Source organism: Mandrillus leucophaeus, unplaced genomic scaffold (assembly GCF_000951045.1).
Source record: "Mandrillus leucophaeus isolate KB7577 unplaced genomic scaffold, Mleu.le_1.0 Scaffold49, whole genome shotgun sequence".
Lineage (NCBI taxonomy): Eukaryota > Metazoa > Chordata > Mammalia > Primates > Cercopithecidae > Mandrillus > Mandrillus leucophaeus.
In genome coordinates, this window is record NW_012105253.1 from 5,738,151 (window position 1) to 5,744,508 (window position 6,358).

Genomic DNA, 6,358 nt, shown 5'->3' on the forward strand with positions numbered 1-6,358 from the left:
CTTAACTGAGTGTGTTTGATACTGTAATATCACTTCATATAGATCTTTTCACTTTAAAAACACACTCCCCTAGCAGTGTGTCCAAGGAAGCATACCTGTCTCTTATACACATCTAGATGTGTATAAGAGACAGATATATATGTTTGATGCTTCAGGGAATTTGTGATCTCCATGAAAAAAAATTAGGATGCAAACTTTCTGTGTTCAGACCTGCCTCTGATGTTTATTCCTTTATTTTAATGAGAAATTTCTTCCAATAATTGTATCCATTAGTTTTTAGATACTAACCTCATTTGACAAAAGTACAATGATAGGATTCTAAAGTGTAGCTGAGGCCAAAACTTGCTTTTGTAAAAGCATATGTGTATGTGACTATAACATTGATATATTATATATTACATAGGCTTTATTTTCTCTCATCCAACTTCAATCAAATAAAGAGCAAGAAGTGGAAACTTTAAATTAAATAGCCCAGAATTTGACATATCACTTTTTGGGTCACAGGGATAGCCAAAGAGCAAGTTAAAGATACATTGATATAATATAATATAGTCAATTAAGTTGTTAAGTTCTTGATGCCCAGGGCTTTGCTAGGTATTAAAGGGCATCCAGAATAGCAAAATCCACCGCTCCTGTGTTTTTATAGGCTTCTATTCCTATTGACAAGAAAAGACACTTCATATGAAACATCTATGTAACAGTTGACAATCTAATGATTAATTTTATAGCAATGTAAATTTATTGATAAATGGAAATGCTGTAGCTGAAAGCTTCTGCCCTTTTTGTTAACTCATAGCTATCACCAAGCAGGACCTGACACAAAGTTGATTTTGCTTGATTGAAGTCATCCTAAAATATAGCATTATAATACTGTGTCTCTGCCTTCAACCTCCATACTCACATCCCACCATCACTGGGTGATTATAAGATACCTGTGAGAAAATCAAAACAGCCCTGCTAAGTCTTGTTCTCAGCCTCTCCCAGCATTTGTTCCACTACATTAAATATCTGATTTTGTCATTTCTCCTCTCTTAGACACTCTTTTCAGAATGAATTCACATTTTCCTTTTTTACTCCATTATTTCTGTCTACTGAGCCTCCATAAACCCATGAAGCTGCTTGAGTCTTTTGGAACACTCACAGACACACACCCATGAAAGCAAAATAGTGAGGAGAAATAGATCCCTAATGAGCAACAGACAGGAAAACCCAGTGATTTGTTACTCTTTTGTTCCTTTACATCATTAAGAACACTAAGCCCCCTTTTACTAATAAAACTACACATTCCAAATTAAGCAACAAAATAAATAATCAATGAAAGCAAATGAATATTTTTCTTAAATCTCAATAAAACAGAATCTGTGGGTGACCGAAGTGCTATGTTTAATAGAAGTCAGTATACTTAAGGTCTTTTGGAGAGGAGCTGCACAGGGAAGAATCATTTTTAGCAAACAGTCATCAATTATGTCCATTTTCTTTTTCTAGGTCATCACTTAGAACACATCTTTATATAGACTTGTAACTCTGCCATTCACTGTGATTTGGGAGAAATTGCTTAACTTTTCTTTGCCTCAGCTTCTTAAACCATAAAATGGGTATAATATACATGTGGGGGTTGGTAGGAGGGATAATAGAAGTAATTTATGTGAAATTCTTAAAAGAGCACGTGGCACGTAGCAAATTAGCTATAAATATAACACTGTCGGTCAAGACTGAAAAATACAGGTTCTTGGGTCACACCTGTGACCTACTGAAACAGAGTATTAAGGAGTGATTCTTGACAATGCAAACCATAATACTCATCAACATCATATAATTAACATGGTAAACATAATCCATCAGCACTCTGACCCCAGGGAGCTCAATTCTTTTCTTCTTCTAGTTTCTGTTTTGATACAAGAAATGATCAAGTGTATTCTGAGTGTTTTATTTTCATCTCTTATGCCAGTTAATTTTCTGAGGAAAAAAAGAAAGAATACTCCCCCACCCAAGGAATAGCATTTACATGATTAGTAACTCTTGGTGTGGAACATTTTCATTTGTTTGTTTTTCGTGAGACAGAGTCTCACTCCGTCGCCCAGGCCGGAGTGCGGTAGCATGATTTTGGGCTCACTGCAACCTCTGCCTCCCAGGTTCAAGCAATTCTACTGCCTCAGCCTCCCAAGTAGCTGGGATTACAGGCACCTGCCACTGCGCCCGGCTGTTTTTGTATTTTTTGTAGATACAGGGTTTCATCATGTTGGCCAGGATGGTCTCCAACTCCTGACCTCAAGTGATCAGCCCTCCTTGGCCTCCTAAAGTGCTGGGATTATAGACATGAGCCACCGCACCAGCTGGTGTGGAACATTTTCAAAACTGCTTTTTAAATACTTTGTAAAATGCATCTATGAGATTTTTTTAAATCTACATTCCTATTTTCCACCTCAAAGAACTCTAATAAATTAATAATTTCTACTTATTAAGCCAAACTTCATTACCTACAACTTCATGATGCTAGTTTTAGGCACACACTGAAGAGCTCTCAATGCCTGTAAAGGGTGACTTTCAATCTTTGACAAAGCTTGTGTTTGAATAAGATTATAAATAAGGTCACCACTAACGTGAGAAGAAGGGGAACCACAGGTCTCATTCCTGGGAATGTGGTGCATATTTATCATGCCACATTGATTTCACTGCAGCAATAATTAGGCTTCAGTAATTAGATGCACAAATCAGCACTCTCTCATCATAAGTGGATTAAGAGGGTGACAAGTTCAACTCCAGTGATTTCCCACCAGGTATGGCAGTCATAACATTTAAAAATTTTTTTTTCTATTTTCAAGGGACCAAGAAAATGAAGGTGAGGGCTTTGCCTGTCTTGGGAAAATGAGCCAAGAGCAGATCTTGCCTTGTCCTTCATCTTCTACTCACACAGACTGTTTAAGAGTTGAATAAGAGAAGCACAGTATTTATCAGCAGGAGCTTTGGAAAAGGTGGGCTGATTTCTGATGAATGCCAAAGGAACCTTTCTTTTCCTTGACCTCAGTTTGAAATATAACAATCCTGGGTTAAAAGTAGATCTCCACTAAACGACAATCACTACTTACAATGGGTTCTTCAGTTGTCTCTTACTGTTCTGAAATCTTAATAATAGTTTCATAATATACACATTATTCTTCCTAGAATTATTTATTTTTTCCTATAGACCTTCCCAGAGAGTAATTTAAAAGCTTCTATTCTTTAGCTTAAAAAGATGATCTCTTTTCATTCTAGAAAATCCTGAGCTTTTCTTTTTCAGACCCTGCAATTGAAGTTTTCATATACAAATAGGACTGATTCTGAGGGATAATGTTTAGTGACAGTGTGACAAACAATGCTTTGTTATTTTTTTTTCTTTTTCATGAAGTTTGGCATCACAGATGTTTTCAACTCTTTTCTCTCATAGCAGTGATAGTGTTACCCAATGCCTGAAAACATTTACTGCTGCTGAGTATAAAATATTTAAAATACAGAGCTCTTTTGCAGACAGGGACTATGAAGAAGGGAGAAAAAGCAGAGATGGGAGGGGCAGTGAACCACCCTGCAAAATGCTAAACAGCTGCAATTGTGATAAATCAGTGCTAAGAATATGGAAGGAAAAGGTCACATGGGATGCTTGTTTCCTTAGAGAAGCATTTAGTGTATGTGTTACCTCCTATTAGCAGGTAAGCTGAGTGCTGCTTCAGAAGTGAACCTCTAAGACAGGGTGAACTTGAAAGTTTCAACAACAACTACCTCAGTGTATATTTTAACAAACAGCCTAAATTTCCCCTTTTTACAGGCAAAGTTAAATCCTGGAATCTCAGATGAAGATAAGATTCTAGCAAATTCAAAGTGAACGTCTTATGACACTCTTCTATATGCATGAGGTCTCAGATTATTTGAATCAGTAACTTTTCATGCAGGGAAGAGTCATCTAGGAATACTTAAAATCTTTTGAGTCTGTAGAGAAACCTGCACTTACTCATGGGAATTCACATAATTTCTCAGATCATACAACATACCAATTTCTTAAGCTAACTAAAGGGAAAAGCTGGAAATGCTAACACATTCTAAAGAAATAAATCCTGGATGCCATCACAACATTGGACAACTTCCTGATTAAATTTGACCTACCTCTGTTTCTTGAGAGTGACTGGAATAATTGTGATGCAAAAGCAGCATGTTGCTAAGTAAGACTTAACTGAGTGTGTTTGATACTGTAATATCACTTCATATAGATCTTTTCACTTTAAAAACACACTCCCCTAGCAGTGTGTCCAAGGAAGCATACTCTAAACCATTCTGTGATTTACTGTGCCTAAGACAAATTCTGTCTTTTCTTCATTATTTCACCAGCAAAGTGATGGGGTGTTAGGCTTAAGGACCTCATTTACAAAATCTCATGGGCAGTATTTCATAAATACCTGCAGAAAGGAATGAGGCAAGGTCCTAGGCAAAGTTACTGTGTGTGTTCCATTCCTACAAGGCTTTTATTGGCAAATGTTTTTCTAGAAATTGAATTGGTTTTTGAAAGGATGTGCAATAAGCATGTGTTATTGGCAGTCACTGAATGTCTTCAATAACAAGCACTCTGAATCTACCTTGAGAGGTCCAGAGGTGACACAAGGTTCTCCCCTTTTATTATGACAGAATATGGAGTAGACAGTTTCTCTCACATGATAGCAAATCCTGGACAAATTTCTTTCTTGAGCAAGTCTCACATAAGCAAACTGCCCATGCTTTGCCTTCCTTCTTCTGTATTGTAAGTTTCAGTGGGTCCTTGTGAGAATGCTAGATTGCATCTCTGAGAATTCTATTTCTCAGCAGCCTACCACAGACCAGATTTGAAGCATCAGGATTTGTTCAGCAAATATTTATATATCATTCAATATTCTCTTAGATATTAGGATTAAGTCTACAAAAACAAGGAAGCTTTCCTGTCCACTACAAGCTAAAGATGCAGTTGGAGAGAACAAACATAAAAAAATATATATTATTATTAGCCATCTCCAATAAAATCTGTGCTGTCAAAACCTATGGGAGATTCAGGAAAGAGCCTTGACTCTTCATCAGGGAACTAATTCCAGAGGTGGATTATAGCTGAGTTACACTGGAATTTGGAAGCTATGCCAAGTTTAATCTGTGGGTAAAATACTCTGGATGATGAAGCAATACATACAATATTTAAGACAATCACCAGGAAATTACTGCTAAAGCTGAAGACATCTATTAATGACCAACCAGCAAAATGTTGGGCCCATGCTTTATAGTATCCAGGGTGGGAAAAAGTATCCAAAAATTATTGAATATTATGTCTAGTTTCTGAAGTTAATTGATGGAGAAACCTAGGAAAGGTAATAACACTCCCACACACTCTTTGTCCAGAGTGCTATGTTCTAGGACGTACTTCCAATCTCCCAATTTCTCTGTGGCTATTTATTTATTTATTTATTTATTCTTTTTGCTTTTGTGTTTTGGAAGCAATTAAGCTGACTGCGAACTTACTTAGCAATGTGTGTCTCTGGCACATGGTCATTTCTGTAATTTCTTGAGAAGAAAACTCTTGGCTATGGCTGTTACCGCTTATTCTAATTACATAATGGCATTGGGATAGGGATAATGTAACTAAGAACTGGAATGCAGTTGCTGTTCACAGAATTGACTGAAAGGAATAAAAACCCATTTTGAGCTGTTGTATATACCTTCAGCTTGCAGAATAATACTAGGCTTATCTCTGGGAATGTTCTCTCAGGTTTCTTTGCATCATGCCCCAGAGCTGGTCCATAGTGATAAGTGAGAGAATGGGAAATGGGCAGGGATGCAAACTTTCAAGGTGAAAGTGGAAAAATAAGCCACCCAGTTTCTAAGAAGAGCTGTGCTGCATAGAAAGCCTCTATGCTATTATCTCTAAAATAGGGTCACCTATGCAATACTAGGAGAGGTAAACAAGATGGACAAATGGTAAGGTATAAATGATAGAATTGCTTTTAGGGCCAAAACTTTGGATAGATGGGATCCTCTATCAAAGTAAAGAAAAGGAAACATCAGTGATTCCTTCATCTGTGTGGTAAGGATATGCCTATATTATTGTCTGGTGTCATTTGAGGGAAAAAGATTAACTCTTGCCTTAAACTTTCCTTATCACCAGACACATATTGCCTTATATTGTTCTAAGTAAATTCTCTCATCAGCTCCTGGTATGAAATATTATATCCAGGTACCCCTTGTCCTTATACAACTTTCAATGAAGAAAGATGAAAATTCTACTCTAAAGCAGATTCCTGTTCTGCCTGAAGTCAAATGCAGAGCTCCAGTAGTTGCTTAATTCCGGCTTCCAAAGCCAAGAGCAGTGGTATCT